Source organism: Scylla paramamosain, chromosome 16 (assembly GCF_035594125.1).
Source record: "Scylla paramamosain isolate STU-SP2022 chromosome 16, ASM3559412v1, whole genome shotgun sequence".
NCBI lineage: Eukaryota > Metazoa > Arthropoda > Malacostraca > Decapoda > Portunidae > Scylla > Scylla paramamosain.
The window spans coordinates 12,982,501-13,007,500 of record NC_087166.1 but is presented as its reverse complement, the minus strand read 5'-3'; the positions used below and the strand labels follow the sequence as shown (position 1 = coordinate 13,007,500).

The following is a 25,000-nucleotide window of genomic DNA, read 5'->3' as shown; positions in this document are numbered from 1 at the left end:
TTTCTTCAACCTCCTTTACTTCTTTCTTCCCTTTCCCATCTATCCTTCCTTTTCTTTTCTTTCCTTTCGTCTCCCTAAATTTCTTTCCCTTCCTTAATCCTCATTCTCTTCTTTTTTCCTGCATCTCTTTTCTCTTTAATCTTCCATTTAAACTCCCCAAGCATTCATTTCTCCTTCCAGTTATGCTCCTCTTCCTCCTCCTCCTCTTCCACTTCCCCAGCTCATTTCCTCTTCCTCCTTCTCAGTTACCTCCACAAAATCTAACTTTTTCTTCCTCTTCCTCTTCTTTCTCGATCATTTCCTCCTTCTTTTAAGCTTCTACACTCATCTTCCTTTTCTTCTCTCCCTCTTCCAACTCCTCAGCTAATAATCTTTCCTCCCTTCCATCTCCCTCTCATCACCCCCAAATTCCTCTTCTATCCTCCCCAGCTAACCTCTTCCTCTTCTTCTTCCTCTTCCCCTTCTATCTTTCAAGCCTTTCTTTTACCCTCCCCAATTGACTTTGCTTTATTCCCATTTCTCCTCATTTTCCTCCATCCCTCTGTTATTACCTTCTCCTTCCCCCAACCTTCCAATTAACCTCTCCTTCTCCCTCATCCTCTTCTATTTTCCTTCTTTGCTTTGTTCTTACCTTCTATTCTTCCCAGACTTCTTTTAACCTCACTAACTAGCCTCTTTTTCTTCATCTTGATCTTCTTCCTCTTTCTTTTTTTCTGTAGGTATTGTTATGTAATCTCTAAAAATATTGCTTCTACTTTTCTTCTCCTTTCTTTCTTCTTCGTCCTCTTCATCTTATTCCTTTATTACCCTCGCTTCTTCCTCATCAGTATCCTCTTTTGCACCTCCTCAGTCTCCCTTCTCTTCCTCCTTCCTTTCCTCCTCCTCCATTCCTCCTCCCCATCCTACCATTTGTATTCATCTTTCCTCTCTCCTCCTCCTCCTCCTCCATCCTGCACCCACCTCCCACCAATCCTCCTCCTCCTCCCCTGAACTCCTTTCTATTCCCACCCATCCTTCTCCTCTTCCTCCTCCTCCACAGAGACGCGCAAGCTCCACTCCTCCTCCTCCTTCTCCTCCTCTGCTGCTTCCTCCTCAGAATCGCGCTAGTCCTCCTACCCTCCCTCCTCTTCTTCTTCCTCCTCCTCCTTCTCCTCCTCCTTTCTTTAATATATCCCCCCCTACCATATGCCTGAGTGCGGAGGTAGGCAGGTGGTGTTTTGGAATTGCTGACGTGCTCTCGTCTCTCGCATTTAATAACATGTAATTTTCTATTTTTAGACACGTGGAAAACTATAATTAAATCTTGTATGTAATTAATGATGCTGGGAGAAGAGAGAGAAAGAGAGAGAGAGAAAATGTGTAAATGATGTGTGTGCTTATGTGTGTCCATGTGTGTGTGTGTGTGTGTGTGTGTGTGTGTGTGTGTGTGTGTGTGTGTGTGTGTGTGTGTGTGTGTGATGGATAGGATACATTTGTACTTATTTGTTTCTTCTCAAGGTGAAAAACATGAGATTTATTAATGGGAATGTAACGATATGTGTGTTTTGTAATGTTCACCTCCTTCCTGTGTGTGTGTGTGTGTGTGTGTGTGTGTGTGTGTGTGTGTGTGTGTGTGTGTGTGTGTCGTTAATCTGTGCGCATACACAAGCCATCCACACACTCCCTTCCTCACTGCCTCCCTCCCACACACACACACACACACACACACACACACACACACAATCATTCATAGCACGAAAATATCCGATAAGAAGACAGTGACAAAGTGAGGCTGTGATAAACACAGAACGAAAAAAGAGGTTAACAATAAAAAAAAGAAGAAAGGGAGAAGATAACACACGAACGACAGAAAATGAGAGAAAGAAGGGGAAAAAAAAATAACCTCATGGAAAAAAAAAGAAACTATGCAATCAGTTGTGCTCGGAAAGGGGAAAAAAGATGGAAACAATTATAGATAAAGGGGAAAAAAATAAATAATGAACAAGATTGATCGACACTGGGAAAAATGTGAATTGTAAAGAAAACTGAGCTTATAACATCATCTCAGAGTGTTATTAGCTTCCTCCTCTTCCTCCTCCTCCTCCTCCTCCTCCTTCTCTTCCTGCTCTTCCTCCTCCTCCTCTTATCCCCATCCTCCTCCTTCTCCTCAAATACCCCTGCCTGTTAATTACGGTCTCCATCCCTCCTCCTCGTCCTCCTCCTCCTCCTCCTCCTCCTCCTCCTCCTCCTCCTCCTCCTCCTCCTCCTCCTCCTCCTGGGATGGTGGTGAGAGGAAGATCACTCGTGTGGTTATCATCTCCTGCACGCCTCAATACAGGTGAGTACAGAGAGAGAGAGAGAGAGAGAGAGAGAGAGAGAGAGAGAGAGAGAGAGAGAGAGAGAGAGAGAGAGAGAGAGAGAGAGAGAGAGAGAGAGGTAGTTAGTAGATACATAGAAAATAAATGAAAAAAATACACAAATCTTAAGAAGACAATTGAAAATAACACAAATTAATAAAATATAAGAAAATATGGTTGTATTGTTATGTTCTGCTCTTCATTTGTGTTCCTTTGTGTTCTTCTACGACGCGTTCAAAGAAAAAAGACAAAAAAAATATCTGTTGTTTCCTCTTTCTTCCTTTTCCTTTCCTACGACGCGGTTAAAGAAAACGGACTATCTAAAAAAGAGAGAAAAAAAATGCTGTTTGCTCATTCTTCATGTTCCCTTGTGTTCTTCTACGACGCGATTAAAGAAAGCAGTCTCTATCTACGGTACACGATGTAAAGAGTGCTATGGTTAATCTCTGTAATGTAATAACGTGCTCCCTCCAGACCACCTCCCTCTTGTAGTTCCACCCTGTTAATTATACGATGGGATAAAAAGGCGCATATTTAGAGTGATATACTTAATCCCTTTTAATGTGATAACCTTTTGCCGCAGTGTTAGAGTAATTATATTAACAGGATTAGTATTAGCGGTGAGAGAGAGAGGAAAAAAAAAAAAAGCAAGAATGAATGTTGAAGATATAAGACTAACAGACGGACAGGTGCAGGTAAGGTAAATTGCAGGTGGAAAAAATAGGAGGAAAAAATGGTGGAAAATAATGAGTGTAGAAAAGTAAGGACAGTAATATTGAAGGTGAAAAAAAAAAGAAGGATGAATGTTGAAGATACAAGACAAATAGACAAAAAGATTCAATAAAACACAATATGCAGATGAGATAAATTGCAGATAGAATAGATATAGAGAAGAAAATACAATAAATTAAGAAAAATAATAGCAAGGATAATAATAGTATAAATAAGAATAATTAGAAGAAAAATATATATGAATCCGGAAACATAAGAAAAAAATGAAAAACAACAAAAACCATAACACAAAATACCCCTCCAAAAATACAGAAAAATACAAAAATATAACATAACCCCAAAAAATAAGTAGAAACATCACAAATAGCACACAAAAATACACAAAAATATAAGAGGAGGAGAAACACGACACATACACCGTAAGAAACAAAACCACAGACAAAAGACACGAAAAGAAAGATAGACACGATAAATACACTGGAAGGAACAAAACTAGAAAACCGGAGAAACAAATGCAACATGAAAATACCCAAAACTACAAGAAGACAGACACGATAAATACACTGCAAGGAATAAAATGAGAAAACCAGACGCGGGGGAGACGAATGCAGAATAGTGGCAGGTGTTTAAGAGATGAGGAAACCCAGGCGGCGATAGTGAAGGCTTCCTCTGAGGATATACAGGATCGGATTAGAGGCTCAGGGGGATTAAAGGATTATTTCGAAAAAGGGAAATTGAGAATGAGCGAGAGAGAGAGAGAGAGAGAGAGAGAGAGAGAGAGAGAGAGAGAGAGAGAGAGAGAGAGAGAGAGAGAGAGAGAGAGAGAGAGACCCTACTTTCCACTCTCTTTTTTTCTTTTTTCATCTTCATTTAGGGGAAAATAAACACGTGTCGATTGAAGGAAAAGGGAAAGAAATGGACTTTCTGGATAATTTTCCTTCACCCTCATACAAAAATAAGAAAAAGAAGGGAAACAGCGAACACACACACACACACACACACACACACACACACACACACACACACACACACACACACACACACACACACACACACACACACGAGAGGGGCTTCAGTTAACTCGTGTTTCCAGAAAGAAGCGAGATACATACAAACCACCACCTTCCCCCCTTCCCGCAGCCCTTTCCTCTTCCCCTTCCCGTCACCCCTTCCCACTCCTCCACCTTCCAGGGAAACACATACGCGTCGCTAAAGGGGAAACAATAATAACTTGCTTAGATGTTATACGACACGCTAGCAATGGAAATTCAATAATCGGCACCTCTTTTTATGCAGGGGAGGGGAAAAAAAGGGGGAAAAGTGCCACCAAAGTACATGAAGTTGTTTGCAATCTCTTTCCTCTTTTCCCTAATGTCCAGAAATAAGTCATCAAATTACAAGAGGAATATTGGCTGGAAGTAAGAGGAGGAAGAGGAAGAGGGAGAGAAGGAGGAGGAGGAGGAGCAGCAGCAGGAGGGATGTGTTGAGGGTTGAGAAGGGTTGAAAACGGGAGGACAAGTGGAAGAGGTGAAGAAGAAGAGGAGGAGGAGGAGGAGAAAAAAATGTTAAGAAAAGGTTGAAAGATTGAGGGAAGAAAAAAAAAACAAAGTGAAAGGGGTGAGGAAGAGATGAAAATATGACATGAGGCGAAGGGAGAATGATAACAGGGAGTATATATACGAGAGAGACAGTAAGGATGGAGAAAAAAAAAAAAAAAAAAAAAACAAAGAGGAAACAAAGAAGTGCGGAAGAGAGGAAGAGGAAACGGAAGCAGAGAGTGAGTCAGGAAGGAAACGAAGAGAGCAGGAGGAAACAGATGAAGGGAAGAAAACACGGAGGAAAGGAGTGCTCAGGAGAGAGGAAACAAGTGAATGCACCAAGGAGAGAAAGGAGGAGGAGGAGGAGGAGGAGGAGAAATCAGGGCAAGTGGAGAAGGAGAATGAGGAGGAAATGGGTGAAGGGAGGGAAGGAGGTTGGAAGGGAGGCCGGAGGGAAGCGAGTGAAGCATATGTGAAGGTTGTGAGGAAATGAGAGCGGATATGGACCACCGCTTACTGCTCTTCGCTAAGGACCTTCTGACGACCACCACCATCACCGCCACCACTACCACAGCTAACATGACTTCAACATTGGTTTATTTGACGATTTGTTCTCTCATTAGGAGTGTTTTCAGAGGCCATGTATATAGTTTGTCGGAGTCTCGTGTGTGTGTGTGTTTTCCTATTGATGGTTAGAATAGTGTTAAATATCAGAGGCCACGTGAAAATACCCTTTTGGGAATCTCATTAACTTTAATTAGAATCTTTTCAAATTAGTTTAAATGTTTGAGGATGTAAATTTGAGGACAGGGACAAATCACTACTACTACTACTACTACTGTTACTACTACTACTACTGCTACTACTACTACTACTACTACTACTACTACTACTACAATAAGTGTCATTAGTACAGGCTCCACCGCTTCCACTAACAATACTTCCACTATTACTACCACCACAACCACAACATCCACAGCCACAACCACTCACACTTAGAGACCCAAACCACCCTATCGATTTCCAGGCAAGACTCTACAACAATCCTCAGTTCTTATGAAGAAAAACAAAATTAGAAAAACAAGAATACAAGTAATAGCATAACTTTCTAAATCTTCACGTCCTTCCTATTTCTAATCTTCTTTCTACATTCTCACGTTCGTCCTATTTTTAAAACGACGAGTGCTGGTTGATTTAGGCGAGCTGATCCGAGAGTTACTGCAGGACGGGAATGTGGGGCGATGAATCTCTCTGTTCTCAATCCTGCTCGCGTAGTGAAGTGCTGAGCTGGGGAAAAAACAGCGAGAGAAAGAATACGAGAAATTGAGAGAGGGTGGCGTGACTTATGCTGCCAATGAATGGACTGCGAGTTATGAGTGTAATAGTGATGGAAGGAAAATGTGTAGAAAAATGGTTTAATTAGAGATATATAAGTAAGTTAAAACAGATAAATGAATGGATTGAGAGTTATAACTGTAAACTTGATGAAGTAAAAGATATCTAAAATAAAAATTAACTTTTACGATCATTTATGAATGTAATAGTGATGAAATAAAAATATATATATAAAAAATGTGTTTAATCAGGAATAAACAAACTTAAATTGAAAACAATGAATGGAGTTAAGAGTGAATAAATGTTGAGAAAATATATTAAAAGTAGTGTAATCAGAACAATAATGAAAGTGTAAAAGCAAAATATTCATACGCACATCAATAACACAATATTGTAATCTGTTAAAAGAAAACCAGGGAATGAAAGAAAACGCAAATAAGAGGAAAATAAAGATGCAGCAAGGAAAAAAAAATTACAGTAAACAAAAGAAATGAGAAAGAGAAAATGCAGCCATGACAAAAATAAATAAATAAATACACTAAAAGACCTAAACATCAAACAAATACATCAAAACAAAGAAGTAAAATAAACAAAACAAAACAAACAAACAAACAAACAAACAAACAACAAATAAAATAAGCCCACATTTAACCCCACAATCTTCCACCAAACACCCCAACACCACCAAACCTCACATTGAACCCATTAAACCCACACGAGAACACTGGGACACGGAGGCTGGCGGCACCACTCCACCCCACACCACACCAAGCGCCCCCCCACAGTTTACCTTTCCTCAGTTACTCTCCGCGGCATATTTCAGTAAAATGCGAGCAGCACTCATCACGTTTTAAGGCCATTAGAGCGGAGCGTGAATATAGATTTTCCGCTCGGCTGGCCAGAAGAATATGTCCGCTCCGGGAATACTAATCACGCAGAGAGGGACGATAGAGATGTTAAGGGATTAGGCGAACGCGAGCACGGTAGGCGAAGGGAGAGATTAGAAGGAGGGAGTGGCGTAATGAAGCAGAGTGTGAGTGAAGGTTGAAAAAGGAAGGTAAAGTGAGAACAGTGCGTGAAAGTAAAAACTAAACAGAAAAAATTTAATGTGATGAAGGGAATGACTGTGTAAAGATTAAAAAGGGAGGTTTAAATAAGGGAAGTAAGTGAATATGAAGATTAAACAGAGAAAAAATCACGTGCATAGGTGTCAAGAATTACTGAAACGAGGATAGTATGCGAAAATGAAGATTAGAAGGAGGGAGTTACGTGATGAAGGGAGGGATTGGGGGTGACGGTTAATAAAGACAGGTTTAACAAGGACAGTGCTCGAAAGTAATGACTGGTTAGAGAATTACAATGCGTATGGGTGTTCAGAAATTAGTGAGAGCAAGAACAGTACGCGAAAAAGAATAAATAAATAAACGAAGGAAAGATTATGAGTGAAGGTAGTGTAGAGCTCCCATTATGGACTATAGTGAGAAGAAAAACAAATACAATACAAAAAAATGAAACAAATAAAGCAGTGAAAAAGAAAAGGATTGTAGATAAAGATAAAAAAAAGAAAAGCGTTGGTGGTTGTTATTTTCAGAGAGAGAGAGAGAGAGAGAGAGAGAGAGAGAGAGAGAGAGAGAGAGAGAGAGAGAGAGAGAGAGCCAAGGACAAGGCCATAGGAGGAGAGTAGCGCTTTTGGTTGGCGCATGATAAACAGTGGACGAAGGGCGGGAGGAGGGGGTGAGTCCTCCCGCCCTGCCCTCCCCTACACGTCAGGCCGGGAAGCCGTAGAAGGGGCGCGTCAGACAGAGAGAGAGAGAGAGAGAGAGAGAGAGAGAGAGAGAGAGAGAGAGAGAGAGAGAGAGGGTTGGGGATTGTGTTCATGGTGATGGAAAGAAGTCCAGCAAGTGATGAGACTAACGAAACAAGAGAGGAATGACCCTTCTTCCCCCGCCCCACGTCTCTCTCTCTCTCTCTCTCTCTCTCTCTCTCTCTCTCTCTCTCTCTCTCTCTCTCTCTCTCTTCTCGTACCCATATGCATAAACTCTTAAGTTAGGGGCAAAAGAATCATGTACTTAATAGCTTCAGCACTTAATTAAATCACTTACTTAGCAAAAAAAAGTAATAGGAGACAAGTTAGAAGGAGAGTATAGTACACCCACTTATTACAAAGGAGAATACATTAACAAAAGGTGTAGATGAAGTAAGTGAGAGGACAGAGAGAGAGCGAGTACTAAAGGAAGTAAAGAGAAGAAACAGAAAGAGAGACCAGCATTCTTAAACACTGTGTTCTCTCATACATACTGTTCCCAAAAGCCACAGAGATGGTAAGTTCAGTTCTTATGATGCTTTCCCTAATCACTGATCCGGAATCTTTGCCCAACTATCACTAGAACCACGAAAGCACCCTTGAAAACCAAATGCCTTTCACTAGAACCACGACAACACCCTCAAAAACCCAACAGCCTTCACTGGAGCCATGAAAACACCCTTGAAAACCCAATAACCTCCATTAGAACCATAAAAACACCCTTGAAAACCTTAGTAACCTCCACCAGAACCCGTTAGAAGCTCACGAGATAAGCCGGCTACGTTTGAGATCACGGCCCAGAGAGAGAGAGAGAGAGAGAGAGAGAGAGAGAGAGAGAGAGAGAGAGAGAGAGAGAGAGAGAGAGAGAGAGAGAGAGAGAGAGAGAAAGAAGGAAAAGTATAAAAGGAAAACAACACTCATTACCACCACTATTAATTAAGAGCTCTCAAGGTACGTACGCCAGGCCCCAGGAACAGCGCGGTCCAGACAGCAGCAGCAGCGGCGGCGGTGCGAACCATCTAAGCATGAAAAAAAATTCGTATGAAAATAACTTGTAGGTAATGGCGTTCCCCAGGTAATGCAAGACCTCACTGGCACCATTATAACTCTGACTGCTGTACTGGGGGCGATTGCAAGCCGGCACGCCACTACATCGTCTATATTGGATACTAAGAGAGGAAGACGCGGAGGAGCAGGAGCAGGAGGAGGAGAAAGGTACTGGTCTGGTCTGGTGGTGTGACGGTGCACAATGGGAGAACCAGAAGGAAGATTAAGACAACGATGGAAAATGAACAGAAAACACTAGGAGAAGGAGCAGGAGGAGGAGGAGGAGGAGGAGTAGGAGAAAGGTGCTGGTGTGGTGTGGTGGTGTGTGAGCCTGATATGTAATGGAAGGAGGAGAAGAGAGGTTAAGACAGCAATGGAAATGAAGGGAAAGATGAGGAGGACTATAAAGGAAAAGTTAATAAATCTGTTGGTTGTTATGAGTCTGTTTGTGATGTTCTCTTGTATCTAATCTAAAGGAGGAAGAGGAAGAGGAGGAGGAATGATGGAGTGAGGGAAACGGGGAAAAATAAAATAATAACAACGAAAATGAGGAAATAGGAGTAATAAACAGCAAAAATGAATGAATGAATAAAATGAAAGTACATGAAAGAATGAACGGCGAAAAATGAAAGAAAAATAAACATCCAGAGAGAGAGAGAGAGAGAGAGAGAGAGAGAGAGAGAGAGAGAGAGAGAGAGAGAGAGAGAGAGAGAGAGAGAGAGCCACCCAATTACAAGTGAATGATGTGTTCTGTAGCCGTCACGGATCTGTGCGAGGAGACAAACAACGTAACAAATTACAAAACACTCTCCCAGTCCCCGCCATTACCGCATCACGTGACCAGCAGCGTTAAAATCTGTCCGTGACCTGAATTAGACTCCATTAATGAACAAACGGCCTTTTTTTCACCCCCACGGGAGCTTCCATTATTAATTATCCGCTAACCTTGATGAATGTTCGCATTGTGTTACTATTAGTCCCTGTAAGATCTCTATAAAAAAAAAGGGCGAGAAATACGACAGATATAATAGATAGAGCATAATAGTACTTCAATATATACAGCATTTTTGAACAATAAAAATCAAAGAATGTATTGAATATTAAGCTAAAAAGGAAAAAAAAAGTAGTAGTAGTAGTAGTAGTAGTAGTAGTAGTAGTAGTAACAATACCATCATCACCACCACTATCACCACCACCGCTAGCACTATCCCCCCTTTCACCACCACCACCACCACCACCACCACCAAGTTTGTGGCATCAATTTGGAGAAAAGTCGAAGTAAAAAAGGGTTAAAGGTAAGAAAAAATAAGTTTAAGAGGAATAAAACGACGGCCAGAAATGTGTTGCATCGGCGTCGAGCTGCGGAGTTTCTCACTTGAATCAACATCTGGAATTAAAATCTCGAATGAACTTGATTTATTCCCCAAAAGCCATTTCTTCCCTCCTCCTCCTCCTTCTCCTCCTACTTCTCTTCCTCTTTTCCCCTTTTTCATCTTCCTCTTCCTCCTCCATCTTCTCCGACTGCTCTTCTTCTTTATTCTTCTCGTCCTCCTGTTCCTTCTCCTTCTCCTCCTCCTCCTCCTTTACTTTCTTCTTATTTTTTTCGTCTTCCTTCTTCTCTTCTTCCTTCTTCTTCTTCTTTTTCTTAACCTTCCTTCTTCTTTTTCTCTCCCTCCTTTTCCTTCTTCTTCCTCCTCTATCATCACCTCCTACTACTCCTCTTTCTCCTCCTCTTGCTCCTGCTCCTTCTTTTCCTCCTTCACCTCTTCCTTCTTCTTCTCCTTCTCTTTCTCCTTCTCCTCCTCCTACTCTACCTCTTTCTCCTTCTCTTCTTCTTCTTTCTTCTCTTCTTCCTCCTAGTCTATTTCCTCCTCCTCTTCCTCCTCCTCTTCTCCTTTCTCCTTCTCCTTGTCCTCCTTTTTTTCATCATGGTTCGGTTCTCCTCCTTTCCTCCCTTTCCTCCATCTTTCCGACTCCATCTTTTCTCCTTCCATCCGCTTTCTCATCTCCTTTGCCGTCCCAATTTCCTCTTTTCTTCGCTTCGTCTTCCTCTTCTCTCTATTTCCTTATACAGCTTTTTCTTTTTTCCTCCCTTTCTTCCATTCACCATTTCTATTCATGCACATTCTCTCTCTCTCTCTCTCTCTCTCTCTCTCTCTCTCTCTCTCTCTCTCTCTCTCTCTCTCTCTCTCTCTCTCTCTCTCTCTCTCTCACTCTCTCTCCTTTCCTTTATTCTCCTTCTGCTTGTGCTTCTTCTCTTCTTTACTTCTTTCCTCTCTTCACTATATTATCATACTCTTCTCATTCTTTTCCTTTCTTTCTCTCTCTACTCCTTCCCTCCATTTTACCTCTTTTCCTTCTTTCTTCCCTATTCAAGCTCTCTCCCTCCTCCTCTCCCTTTCTCCCTTTTCACTTCCTCCTTTTCTTCCTCCCCCTTACTTCTTTCCTTTCTACATATTCTCAACATTTCTTCTCTTTCTCTCTCTCTCTCTCTCTCTCTCTCTCTCTCTCTCTCTCTCTCTCTCTCTACTCTCCCTACTTTTTCCCTTCTTTTCTTCTCGTTCCTCTTGCCTCCCTATTCGTACTGTATCCTTCTTCCCCTCCCCCTCTTTCTCTCTTCTTTCCTCTCTCAACATTCCTTCCCTTCCCTCTCTTACTCTTTCCTTCCATTTCATCTCTTTCCCTTCTTTCCTTCTTTTCGTTCCTCTTCTCCCCTATCCGTACTCTCTCCCTCTCCTCTCTCTCTCTCCCTGCGCTCTCCCAGCCTCTCGCTACGCCTTAGGGAGGAAATGGTCAACTTATTGTGCTGTAAACATCCCAACAATGGACGAAGGGAAGCGAGGGGGAGGGGGAAGGGGAGGGGGAAAGGGAAGAATTTTAGAGTTCTAACGATGATGATGATGATGATGATGATGGTAGTGGTGGTGGTGATACTACTACTACTACTACTATTACTACTATTACTACTATTACTAAGCTTTCTGATCTAACTAATCCATTTTTATGTACAAGGAGGAAATAAAATAAATAATAACAAAAGACAAAGGAGGAGGAAGAGAAGGAAGAAGAAGAGAAGGAGGAAGAGAAGAAGGATGATGATGATGATGAGGAAGAGGAGGGGAAAGAAATAAGATAAGGTAAAATAAAAGAACGGAATTCTAATGAATGAAATAACAGTAAGAGAAAGAGAAGAGGAGGAGAAAAGAGGAGTAGGAGAAAGAGAAGGAACAGAAGAAGGTCGATGATGATGAGAAGGAGAAAAAGAAATAAGGAAACGTGATACAACAGCAGAAGTATAATGATTGAAATAACAGTAAGAGAAAAAGAAGAGGAGGAAGAAAAAAAGAAGAGGAGGAAAGAGGAGGAATGAGAAGAGAAGAGGAGCAAGGGAGGGAGAGGAAAGTAGGTCGGGAGGAACCGTAACCATTAATACAATTTCTATATATGGCAACTCATAAAAAACTGTCACAATCACCATGACTTTCACGCAGACTTCCAACTTTCCTACATTATATTTTCTCTTGGATAATTCGATACGATAATTCAGATCTCTCCCTCTCCCTCTCTCTCCCGTACACCTTAAAAAAAAAAAACCCACCATTTCGATTTCATTTCAACATTTTTTCTTTCAATATTTCCCTTCCCTTTTTATTTTTACATTCAACTTGATCAAAAAAAAAAAAAAATAGAGAATCTCAGTGATTTAATTTATATACAGGTGGAATTTACATCGTGTTTGGGAGTGTAAAGGATTCACCAGCATTAGCAAAGGATTACAAAGGAACAGGAGGGCTGAGTTTTCATTCCTAGTGTGGTATGGGGAGAGGGAAGTGAGGGGAAAGGGGAGAGAGGGAGAGGGAGAGGAAGACTTAGGAGTGAGAGAGAGGGCGAGGGAGGGATAGAGGGAGGGAGAGATGAAGGTGATAAGAGGGGGTTGGAAAAAAAGAGAGAGCAAGGTGCGTAGTACAATGAGAGAGAGAGAGAGAGAGAGAGAGAGAGAGAGAGAGAGAGAGAGAGAGAGAGAGAGAGAGAGAGAGAGAGAGAGAGAGAGAGAGAGAGAGAGAGAAAGCAAAAAACAGAAACAAAGACACAGAAAGACAAACAGCAACTCATAAACAAAGAGACTGAAACACGCGAAGATACAAACGAAAGAACACACACACACACACACACACGCACACAGACAGACAGGCAGAGAAACAGACAGAGAGGGACAAGGACTCACCATAATTACGTTGAGGAGAATAATAAAGATAATACCGTTTAGGGAAAGGCGAAAGAAAATGAATTGGCGAGCGGAAGGGCGGAGGAGCGAAAGGAAGATGCAAATGTAGGAAGTAATTAGTCCAGAGTCTATACACCTTCTACCAAATGCATACCAGATTAGCATACGAGGATCATCTGCACATTAATCTTGAAAAAAATTCCTCCTTTCTCTTTGACCCTTCTCTGTCTCTTTATCTCTGTCTCTTCTTCTCCTTTTCCTTCTCAGCTTTTGTTTAGTTTTTCTTTTCTTTTTTTTTTCTAATAGTATTCCTGTTTCTGTTTCTTTTCCCCGTTGACTTTTCTCTGTCTCTTTTTCTTTCTTCTTCTTTTCCTTCTCATTTTTATCTTTTTCTTCTATCAGTACTAGTATGGTAACTTGATTTTCCCAGATTTTTTCCTTTTTCCTAATATTACTCCTGTTTGTTTTATTTTTCGTTTACTCTACTCTCTCTCTCTCTCTCTCTCTCTCTCTCTCTCTCTCTCTCTCTCTCTCTCTCTCTCTCTCTCTCTCTCTCTCTTTTTTACCCTTTAAATGCCAGTTCTGCTTCTGTTTCTTATCTTGTCACCGTGGAAAGTGTGAAAATTTTTCCTCCTGACTTTTCCTCCTTCACTAGTAACGTCTGTTTTTTTTCCTTTTCTGTATCTTTCCTTTTTTTTTATCATCACTTCTCTAGCTTCTTATTATCCCGTCATTGAGGGAAAGTATGAAAAATTTCCCTCACTTTTCCTCATTCACTCCCTCACTTCATTTTCTGCAAGCAGTATAAGTATAATTTTCCCAGTGAATTTCCCTCCTCTGGTACAACTCCCTCAGTCACTTATCACTCAGAGCTATTGGGGGAAAAGTATAGTAATTCTCCCTTCACATTTCCCTCGATTTCCCTCGTTTTCCCCTCTACAGCTACAAATGGCATGCTTTTCCAGTTATAAATTTCCCCTTCTGACACTCTAGTTCATCATCACCAGAAGTACAAAATATTTCTCTCGCTTTTTTCCCTATCTTTATTTTCCTCTTAACAAGTACTAGTGGCATTATTTCCCCTCTTAATTTCCCCTCTTCTGTGTCTCTTATCACCGAAAGGCACCAAAGGAAACTGTAAAACATATTATCTCTTTACTTTTCCTTACCTTTTCCTATCTTATAATTTCCCCTCTTTCCCCTTCTGTTAGTTTCTTATCACCGAAACCTACTGAAAAAAAAACTTTAAAATATTTCCCTTCTTTTATTTTCTGCATCTTTACCATATTTCCCCTCAACAAGTACAGTAGTGCCGTGATTTCCCCTCTGAATTTCCCCTCTTCAGACTCTTACCACCCACAGCTACCAAAGGAAACTAAAACATTCTCCTCCTTTTACATATTTTCCCTACCATTATCCTTATCCCTTATTTCCCCTCAAAAAGTACAGTAGTCCCATGATTTCCCCTCTGAATTTCCCCTCTTGAGTCTCCTATCACCCAAAGCTACGGAAAATGTAAAACACATCCCCTCTTAACTTTTCCTTATCCTATCTTGTTTCCCTTCAACAAGTACAGTAGTAGCATGATTTCTCCTCTGAATTTCCCCTCTTCTTCTTATCACCTAAAGTTACCAGCGGAAACTGTAAAACATATCCCCCACTTAAGTTTTCCCCTATTCTATTTCCCCTCAACAAGTACAGAGATGGCATGACTTCCCCTCTTTTTTCTTTTTTTTTTTGATACCCCTCCTCTCTCCTCCCAGTTTAGTTTCCCGTCACGTAAAATAACCAAGGAAAACCATAAGAAACCATACAAAAATTCTTTCCCTCTTACTTTTCCCTCGCGCTATGGAGTTTCCCCTTCTACCTTCCGCTAAAAAGGGGAAGTGCTTGGCTTTCTTCCATCTCCTCCATTCCCCTCCCTGGTCCTTCCCTCCTGTCTCTCCCTCTCCCTCTCTCTTCATGAATAGTGTCGGGATGTAATGGAGCTACGGAAGAGTGGAGCTGGATGTTCAACAGGCTGCCTGCTTGTTGGTCTTCCTGAGAGAGAGAGAGAGAGAGAGAGAGAGAGAGAGAGAGAGAGAGAGAGAGAGAGAGAGAGAGAGAGAGAGAGAGAGAGAGAGAGAGAGTAAAAAATTAATGGTTTCTCATCTTTTCTCCTTTTTCTCACTTCTGTCATTCAGAGAGAGAGAGAGAGAGAGAGAGAGAGAGAGAGAGAGAGAGAGAGAGAGAGAGAGAGAGAGAGAGAGAGAGAGAGAGAGAGTAAAAAATTAATGCTTTCTCATCTATTCTTCTTCCTTTTCTCACTTCTGTCATTCAGAGAGAGAGAGAGAGAGAGAGAGAGAGAGAGAGAGAGAGAGAGAGAGAGAGAGTAGAAAACAATACTTCCGTATATTTTTTTCACCCTCTAAATCTCTCCCTCTCCCCTCATTCTCTCCCTCTCCTTCTCTCCCTCCCTGCCGCCACTTGACTCAGGTTACGCGGGTGACGTGAAGAGACGGTGATGACACGTGCTTGAGACCAGCGGGAAGACCATCGGCTGGAGGGAGAAGGCGGGAGGACCTCATCTATATACTAAAGATCATACTAGAGATCAGTGAAGTGAAGATGGAAAATCTGATGTATTGAGACCAAAGAAGACCAGAATTTTGTGGTTCAGAGGAGCGTGTATGTGTATGTATGACTGTATGGGTGTATGTATGGATTTATGCATGTATGTATGTATGACTGTATAAACATGTGTGAAGGTAGCTATGTACGTAAAAATAGCTTTGTATACCACTGTCATGTATGTTTCCATCTCTATATTCACGTATGCATGTATGTATGTAGTATGCTTGTGTATGCATTCCTTCATCTATATACGGAAGGGAGAGGCTGGAAAGTGTTACCAATTCCGAGGGGAGAGGTGGTAAGGCTGCAGGAGAGGGGAGGAGAGGAGAGAAGAGGGGGAGGAAGGGAAGAGCTAGGCCGAGGAGGAGTAAGAGGAGGAGGAGGAGGAGAGTAAAAAAGGAGTTACCTGGAAGAAGAATAAATAGGTCAGTCACCGGAGCAGAGGAATGACCAGTAAGGCGAGGTCACTTTTTTAATTGAAGAGGAAGGATTAGTGAGATGGAGGGGCGAGGTCACGAGGGCGTAACACGGGGCCATGAGAACATAAGAACATAAGAACATAAGAACGTAACAAGACAAGGGGAGCTGCAAGAAGCCATCAGGCCTACACGTGGCAATCCCCGTACAAAACACGCCAGCCTATTTCCACCTATCATTCTTATCTGAGGGAAAACAAGGGTACACTGTAGGCGAATACCAGAGAGAGAGAGAGAGAGAGAGAGAGAGAGAGAGAGAGAGAGAGAGAGAGAGAGAGAGAGATGCAAACAGACAGATAGAAAGACAGACAGATATGTAAAGAGTCACCTGGTGGAAAAAAAAAAACTTATATAGGGAAATTAGAAGAGGAAAGGAGGGTCATATGGGTCACGTATATAAGGATATTAGGGGGAAATAAGGAAGGTCATATGGGGTCACGTAAAAGAATGGGAAAGAAGAGGATGTCTTTGAAGGGCGGAAATTAAAGGGAAAAAAGGGGGAAAAGTTTATCATTAGAGCCAAGATGAGAAAGGGTCTTAATTTTGGGTATGAAAAGTGAAAAGGAATAGGGAAATTTACCATAAAGAAAGGCAGAAAAAGAAAAGGAGATATTTTAAAGGAAGGGAAATAAAAAGAAACACAGAAGATTCACGAGAGGAAAAAAACAAAAACAAAGGAAACTAAATACAAAAAAGAAAGATATACCTGCAAAAATAGAAGAAAAGTAGATACTTTAGAGAAAATAAATCAAAAGAGAAAATTCACCTAAGAAGAAGAGAGAAAGGAAAGGAAAGGAAAAGAAAAAAACAAGAAAATTACCCTAAAAATAAAAGGAAAAAAGGAACGTTAAGGGAAGAAGAGAGAAAATAAAGGAAAAAACAAAACATAATCCCTAAAAATAAGAAAAAAAGAACGCTAAATGAAGAAAACATTGAAAAAAAGAAAATTCCCTAAAAAAAGTTGAGAAAAGGGAAAAGAAGGAAAAAAAAAATGGATGGATATAACAGAATCATGATGTCAGGGAAACTAAGGGAAATGGGAGGTCGCTTGATAACAAAGGGAGAGGAAGGGAGGTAATCTATTAGGGATGGAAGGAGGAGGATTCACTATCTACCTGACCCACTAATTAAGGTGAGGATTAAAGGGAAAAGAGAGAAGGGAGAGGGGGAGGGAAGAGGGAAAGGATAATCTAGCAAGTGGTGGAAAGAAGGGAGGGAAAGAAAGGGGAAGGGAAAGAAAGGAAATGGAAGGGAAGGGAAAAAAGACATGATTTTAAGGGGAAAGAAAGGGAAGAGATGGTATCCTTGTTTCCTTTTCATTGGTTTCCTTATCTTTTTGCTATCTAGGGAAAAAGAAAGAAAAGGGAAGGAAAATCAGTCATGTTTTTAAGGGAAAGAGAGTGTGGAGGTGTTACTCTTATTTCCCATACACTGTTTCCCTTATCTCTGGGTTATCTGTTCCCCTCATAACATGCATCCCTAAGTCCTCTCATCTCTTCAGCATCTGTTTCCCTCATTTCCTGTTTCCTTATCCTTTGCTCTACTCATATGTCAGTTTCCTCTTTTCTTGATATTTGTTTTCCTCTCATTCCATCATACTTTCATTTTTAGTTTTCCTGTTCACTCATTTACTGTATTTTTATTTCCTCATTTTCCTTATTCTCTGTATTTTCCTTACTCTCATTCTACTCATTCCCTAATATTCTCCTATTCATTTTCTAGTTCCTCCTTTATTTATTTTTTTATCCTTTATTTATTATTTTTTTATCCTCTTTCTTCCTCACTAAGTCCCTTCTCATCATTTTCTAGTCCCTTCTTTCTCATCATTCCCTCATCTTCTCACCTTCGTCCTCTTGCTTCCCTTATCTTCCTCCTTATACCCGCGTCCCCTCCTTCATTCCCCACATTCTCTAGTCCTTTCTTCCCTTTCATCTCCTGATCACCTCATATATCCCTAGTTCCACTCATCTGCTTCTATCTTCTCCTCATCCCCTTATCTTTATCAGTTCCCTCACTTCCTTCACTCCACAGTACAACAAGACCATCTCTCCATCTTATCATCGTTTACTCTTCATCTACTTTCCCTCATCCTCACTTTCCTACTATCTCCCCTCGCTTCCCTCACGCTAAACCACAGCTAAACCATCTACTCCTCATCTACTCCTCAGCTACTTCTATCGTCCCCTCATTCTCTCTTCCCCCACAACCCCCTCGCTCCCCTCACGCCGGGCACAGCCGACGAAACGCCCCCAAGACAGCGAGACACCTTGAGCGCTCTTAAAGGTGCCTGGCCCACAGTCCGGGAGCGCCGCGCCCCCTCACTCCCCTTTTACTCTTTTTTTTAAGCACCCTCTTTTTTTCCCCCTTTTTCTATGCTGGAGACATTTTCAAGGAGTGGTTGTCCTCCTCCTCCTCCTTCTCCATCTCCTCTTCTTCTATCCAGTTCTCGCTTTCTGTCTGTTTCTCTGTCTTTTCTTTGTTTCTCCCTTCCTTTTTCTCTCTGCTTGTCTATTTCTTCACTTGTTATAGGTTCTATCTATATGTTTTTTTTATTTTAACTAGATCAATTTTTTTTCTTTATTTTCCTCTTAAAATTTCCTTCTTCACCTCCGCTTCTTCTCTAGTTCTCCTTCTCTCTATTTCTCTCTTCTTTCTTTCTCTGTCTTTCTCTCTCTATTCTTGTATTTCTCCATTCTCTGTCTCCCTCTACTCTCTTTCTCTCTCCCTTTCTCTCTCTGCTCTTCTTTTCCTTCACCTGTTATCAGTTCTATCTTTCTAAGGGGCACCTAGAGTCTTTTTTGTGTTACATTTTAATTAGGTCTATTTTTTCCCCTTTTTTCTTCCCTTATTTGCATCTAAAGTACATTATCTCTGACTTGTTTGTCGATTAATGAGTTTTTTAGCATTTTTTTTCTAATTCAAGATGTTTATTGTTGTTGTTGTTGTTGTTGTTGTTGTTGTTGTTGTTGTTGTTGATGATGATGATGTCGTTGTTGTTGTTGTGTCTACTACTACTGCTACTACTACTACTACTACTACTACTACTACTACTACTACTACTACTACTACTACTACTACTACTACTACTACTACAACTACCACTACTACTGCTACCACCACTACCACCACTACCAACACCACCACCACCGCCACTACTACTACCACCACTATCGCAAAGGTTATATTAATGGAAAGGGAAGGGAGGAAGGAAGGTAGGAAGAAAGATCATTGACAAGGGAGGAAGGGAGGGAAGGAGGGAAGGAGGGAGGGAAGGGAGGGAGGGAAGAGTGTCAGCACAGGATCATTGTCAACAAAAGATGACACCCAATTGGCTAGGGAGACATAATTATTTTCTTCATGTCTTCCTCTCCTTCTATTTCCCTTCCTCTCACTTCTTCCTTCAGTCTCACTCCTCTCATTTTCCTCTCTTTCCTCTTACTTTTCCTTTTCTTCTTTTTCTTCTTAATTTCTCTCACTTCTCTCATTTTCCTGTACTCCTCTTACTTTTTCTCTTTTCGTCACTGCTTATTCTATTTCCTCAATCCTTTCATCTTTCCCTCACTTTCTCTCACCTCTTCCTTTCTCTTATATCTCTTACTTTCCTTTATTTTCCCTCTTTTTTCATCTCCCTATTTATCTTGTTTTCTCTCATTTCCTTCATCTTTCTGTTCTTCCTCTCACTTCTTTCTCTCACCTATCTTCCTTTCTATCTCTTTATTTTCTGTTTCTCTTCCTCTCACTTCCTTATTCCCTCTCTCTCTCTCTCCCCTCAACATCCTTCCCTTCTCTCCTCATTTCACCTCTCCTTCCCTTCTCTTCATTCTCTCTATCTTGTCCCCTCACTTCTTATCATACTCCCCCTTACTTCTCCTCATCTCCTATCACCAAATACCACTAGTTTCCTCTTCCCCGTTATCCTCCTCTTTTCCCTTCTCATCCTCCCTTCCCTTATCTCCCCATCATCTCCCATCACCTCTTGTCCCCTCAACCACTTGTCTTCAGTGAGAGGGGAAAGGAGAAGGGAGAGGGAGGGGACAATGAAGGACGGAAGAGAAGGGAGGAGGAGGAGGAAGGGGAGGGGGAAATGTGGAGGGAAAGAGAAGCAAGAAGAGAGAAGTGGAGGGGAAAGGAAGGGAAAAAACTGTTGCCTGGCAGTCTGTGGATGAAAGGTCAAGGGAGGGAGAGGGGAAAAGAGGGAGGGAGAGAGAGGGAGTGGGGAAGGAGGGAGGAAAGAATGTGGTTAGTGGTGGATGGAAACGAGTGAAGAGAGAAAGCTGGAGAGAAGGAAAGAAGGAAAGAGAAGGGGAGGTAAAGAGGGGGGAGAGAAAGGGGAGACTGGGGGGGAGGAAAAGATATCTTGACAGGGAATTAAGGGGGAAGGAAAGATGGGAAAAACTGATAGGGTCTTAGAGATTACATTCAAGAGAGATGAGAAGATAAAGATTTATACAAACGCTGAAAAAGCTGTTCCTTGAAATGCCTGAATAAAAGAAGCAGAAAATGATGCAATAATTCACGATCAGAGAAGAGAGAGAGAGAGAGAGAGAGAGAGAGAGAGAGAGAGAGAGAGAGAGAGAGAGAGAGAGAGAGAGAGTTTAAAGAGTTCTACAATAACACAAAATATACGAACTGTCATGGAATATAAAAGGAAGTAAGCAAAACAGTTCTCTCTCTCTCTCTCTCTCTCTCTCTCTCTCTCTCTCTCTCTCTCTCTCTCTCTCTCTCTGCTAGGCCAGGGTGGGGTGGGGGATAATGACACTAACGCAGCGACAAAGGGGAATTCTGATGATACGTAAAATCTATCTAACGAGAAGACCTTCCAAAAAAATTCCTCCCCTTAAATCTTGAACCTTTGAATATTCGACAAAAAATTTCACCTTTGAGGACACATTTTTTCCCCTCACGCTAGAATTCCCTGCCGAGAGAGAGAGAGAGAGAGAGAGAGAGAGAGAGAGAGAGAGAGAGAGAGAGAGAGAGAGAGAGAGAGAGAGAGAGAGAGAACAATCAACGCAACCTGACGCTTCTATAAAAAAATGTAACAAAAAAAAATCACGAAAAATGAATGAACGAAAGTAAACCAAAATAAAGGGAGAGAGAGAGAGAGAGAGAGAGAGAGAGAGAGAGAGAGAGAGAGAGAGAGAGAGAGAGAGAGAGAGAGAGAGAGAGAGAGAGAGAGAGAGAGAGAGAGAGAGAGAGAGAGAGAGAGAGAGAGAGAGAGAGAGAGAATATATAATAAACACAAATACAAAACGAAACTAAGCTAAAATCACTATTCTGGCAACTGTGATGGCGGTGGTGGTGGTGGTAGCGGTGGCAGTGGCGGAGAGAGAGACAGGGAGAGAGAAGCAGTGGTGGTGATAGTGGTGGTGACAGTGGTGGTATTTGCGACCTCTGGCTGTGGTAGTGGCGGCGGTGGTGGTGGCGGCTGCATGTGACCACTGGAAGTTTAGCACCGCATTAAGAGCTAAGGGAATTAAGGGAAGGTAAAGGGAAGGGAGATGGAAGGTAAGGGATAAAACAGTGGTAATAACAGTGGTAGTAATGATGGTAGTCTTGGTTTTCTCTTGGGTAAGGCGTAAGTGGGGAGGTAAAGGGGTGAAAAATAAAAGGGAATTAAGGGAATATAAAGGGAGAGGGACGCAAACTATGGGGTAACAGTGGCAGTGGTAACAGTAATAATGGTAGTGATTATAGTAATGGTAGTAATGGTGGTTACCTTCACATCATGGATAGGGAAAGGGATAAGGGGTGAAGGGTTAGCGGTGAAGGGTAAGGAATGAAGGGTAAGAGGTGAAGAGTAAGGGAAGGGGGAAAAGGGTAAAGGGCAAGGGAGGGGTGAAGGGAGGAGGGATAGGGGTGGAGAGTAATGGATGGGGGGGTTGAGGCGAAGGGGGTGAGGGTATTGTGGGTCGGGAAATGTATCCACACAAACCCCGAGCAGGACGTGAATATGCATGTGGAGTGTGAATGGAGATAATGGTGTGTGTGTGTGTGTGTGTGTGTGTGTGTGTGTGTGTGTGTGATGAGAGAGAGAGAGAGAGAGAGAGAGAGAGAGAGAGAGAGAGAGAGAGAGAGAGAGAGAGAGAGAGAGAGAAAGGATAAGGATACTGAAACAAACCCCCCCTTATGAATAATGATTGAAGTTACATGTATATAAAACTAATGACTGAGAGTAATTAAATACATAAAACACTAACGACCATCCCCCTCCAAAAAAAAAAAAAAAAAACAGCATGAACCAAACCAAACAAATCAATAACAACAAATGAAAAAACAAAAAAAAAACAAGCAAAAAAACAAACAACACACGGACACAAATAAATCAGCATACTAAATCATAAACAAACACATGAGAATAAACAAAACACTACTCTCTCTCTCTCTCTCTCTCTCTCTCTCTCTAGTACCTGCTGCCTCGTGAAAGTGTCAAAGGCTTATCCCATGTACATCAACTTTTGCAATCTCCTTATTTTCTTATTTCCTTATTTTCTTACGTTCTTATGTTCACCCTGACGATCCCAGCCCTTCTAACACGGACCCTCGACATTATAGGGGCAAAAATAACCCAGGAAATTACGATATTGCGGTCAAACAGGGAGGAAGATTCATGATCCTTGAAGAATTATACTAGAGCCGACCTGCTACCCATTATTACCTCACTATGGTTGTGCCGTGACGCGATGAGCACCTGGAGGAGAAAGAGGAGACGAGACATGGAAGGGGAAGGAAAGGTATGCGACGATTAGGATGAAAGAAGGTAGAAAGGTAGAAGGAAGAAGCGGTGGAGGAAGAATATAAGCAAGGTGATTGGAAAGCTAAAAGGATAAAGGAAATATAAAGAAAAGGAAGGAATCAGGTGAATTTATATAATGGTGGTGGGAGAATGAAGAGGTGACTATAACAGAAAGGTAATAAACTCAAGGCTGTTGGGTAAAAATTGTGTGTGTGTGTGTGTGTGTGTGTGTGTGTGTGTGTGTGTGTGTGTGTGTGTGTGTGTGTGTGTGTGTGTGTGTAAAAACTTTAAAATGTCCTAAAAAATGACATTATGGTGTTACTGACCTAATAAAAAGTGTCAAAAAGAAGTGTTGGAAAATATCACACGAAAAAAAAAAATTACATAACGATGATAACAAATGAAATATCGTGAACACAATAATATTAATCTGAACGAACTAAAAACACGAAGGAAAAGCGTAAAAAAGACAATAAAATGCCGGATATGTAAGTTTATATTATAGAAAAAAAAAAAAAACATACGATATCAAATGGAAAACCGTGAGGAAAATATCACTATTGCGAGTGAACTAAAGAAAAAAAAAAAAGAGAGAGAAAACATGGATACAATTTTGAAATAGAATTGAAGCGTGTCGAAAGTGTCAGGCATGTCAAGTTAAAATATGAAAAAAAAAGTACAGAAACAGAATGATATTAAAAAAAAAAAAATAAATAAATAAAATAAGATAAAATGTACCTGCTTTTAGTGTCAAACATTACAAAAGTACACACACACACACACATGAATCAATATAAAACCCCTTCAGTGGAAAAAAGAGAAAAAGAAAAAAAGAAACGTAAAAATTTCCAGGGTTTTAAAAAGTGACATTGATATTAGCAAAAGAGAGTGATGAATAAGTATACATAAAAAAAAAAACTTATATGTTTCCAAATACGATAGACACATACAGAAAAAAAATAAATAAAAATACAGAAAATAACAAATAATGAATTGACACTCTCATTACAGACTTGCAATACTATGTGGAGAAACAGAAAAAAAAAAAAAAACTCATTAGGCGTGATTTCAAACAACACTCACACCTGACACACTAACACCCTCCCCCACCAAAAAATAAATAAATAAATAAATAAATAAAATAAACAAATAAATATATAAATACCCTCAAAATACTAGACAAAAACAACTCACAACAGACTTTCAATACCACGCAGAATAATAATAGGAAGATCAGATTATTCTTTGGTGGAGTCAATCCTGTATATCTGTGGCTGTCATTGTGGCGGTGACGGTGACGGGGAGTTGAGCTGTGGGTGTGACGCGCTAGGGGATCAAAAAGTGTGGGTAGTGACGGCAGATTGCATGTATCTGGCCAGTGTGAACCTTAATTCTATTACTGACACGGGAACAGCTGCAAAAATATCGGGGGTAGGGAGGAGAGGGGGGCACAGGGGGGCGCACAGAGGGGGAATAAAGGGGGCGTGGGAACAATGCATCAAATAACAAAAAAAAAAAAAGATGTGCAGGGCGGCTTTCATTAGCGCCGGGGAAAAAATAATAATAGTAGTAGTTGCTGTAGTAATGGGCGGTGGGAAATGTGTGGGGGTGTGACGTGGTGCGTGGTGGTGGTGGTGGTGGTAGTGGTGGTGGAGGTAGTATTGTTGTTGCTGTTCATAAGATTAAAATGAAATAATGTACGAAAGAGACCTAAACACGAAATACAGCGATAAAGAAAACTTTACATTGAAGAAATATGGGGAAAAATAAACCGTTTTAAAGGACTACTAAAGAAACTAAGAAACTAGGAAAAGTTACCAACATCACTGCCAATATCATCACCAGCACCACCAACAAATCACCACAATCAGACACCAAACTTGTAAATGCAACCACCAGCACCACATGACACATTACAGGAAAGATATAGGTCTATTAAAATCAGTACAAAGGAGAATGACTAAAAGGATACAGGGGATGAGGAGCATTCCATACGAGGCGAGATTGAAGCTGTTAAATTTACATTCTTTAGAGAGACGTAGGTTAAGAGGGAACCTGATAGAAGTCTTTAAGTGGTATAAGGATTATAACAAGGGGGATGTAAGCAAAATTCTTAGGATCAGCAACCAGGATAAAACAAAAATAACGGGTTCAAACTTGA

At 41.1% G+C, this 25,000-nt stretch overlaps 1 protein-coding gene and 1 long non-coding RNA gene across 3 annotated transcripts in view; one reads left to right on the top strand and one right to left on the bottom strand.

The window, feature by feature from the left end:
• Positions 1-25,000, top strand: part of LOC135108066 (uncharacterized) — a 130,435-nt gene that overhangs the window by 713 nt on the left and 104,722 nt on the right. Inside the window, exon 1 of the long non-coding RNA XR_010272137.1 lies at positions 1-2,317. This exon is cut by the window's left edge and continues 713 nt beyond it. This is a non-coding gene — a long non-coding RNA (uncharacterized LOC135108066). The remainder of the gene's footprint in view (positions 2,318-25,000) is intronic.
• LOC135108065 (uncharacterized) overlaps positions 8,713-25,000 on the bottom strand; it is a 165,907-nt gene continuing 149,619 nt past the window's right edge. The window contains exon 4 of one of the 2 annotated variants that reach the window (XR_010272135.1): positions 8,713-8,764. The gene's annotated coding sequence lies outside the window, so the exon portion shown is untranslated. Of the gene's footprint in view, positions 8,765-13,604; positions 15,058-25,000 lie in introns of those variants that run through there. The other variant, XR_010272134.1, reaches the window with a different exon arrangement.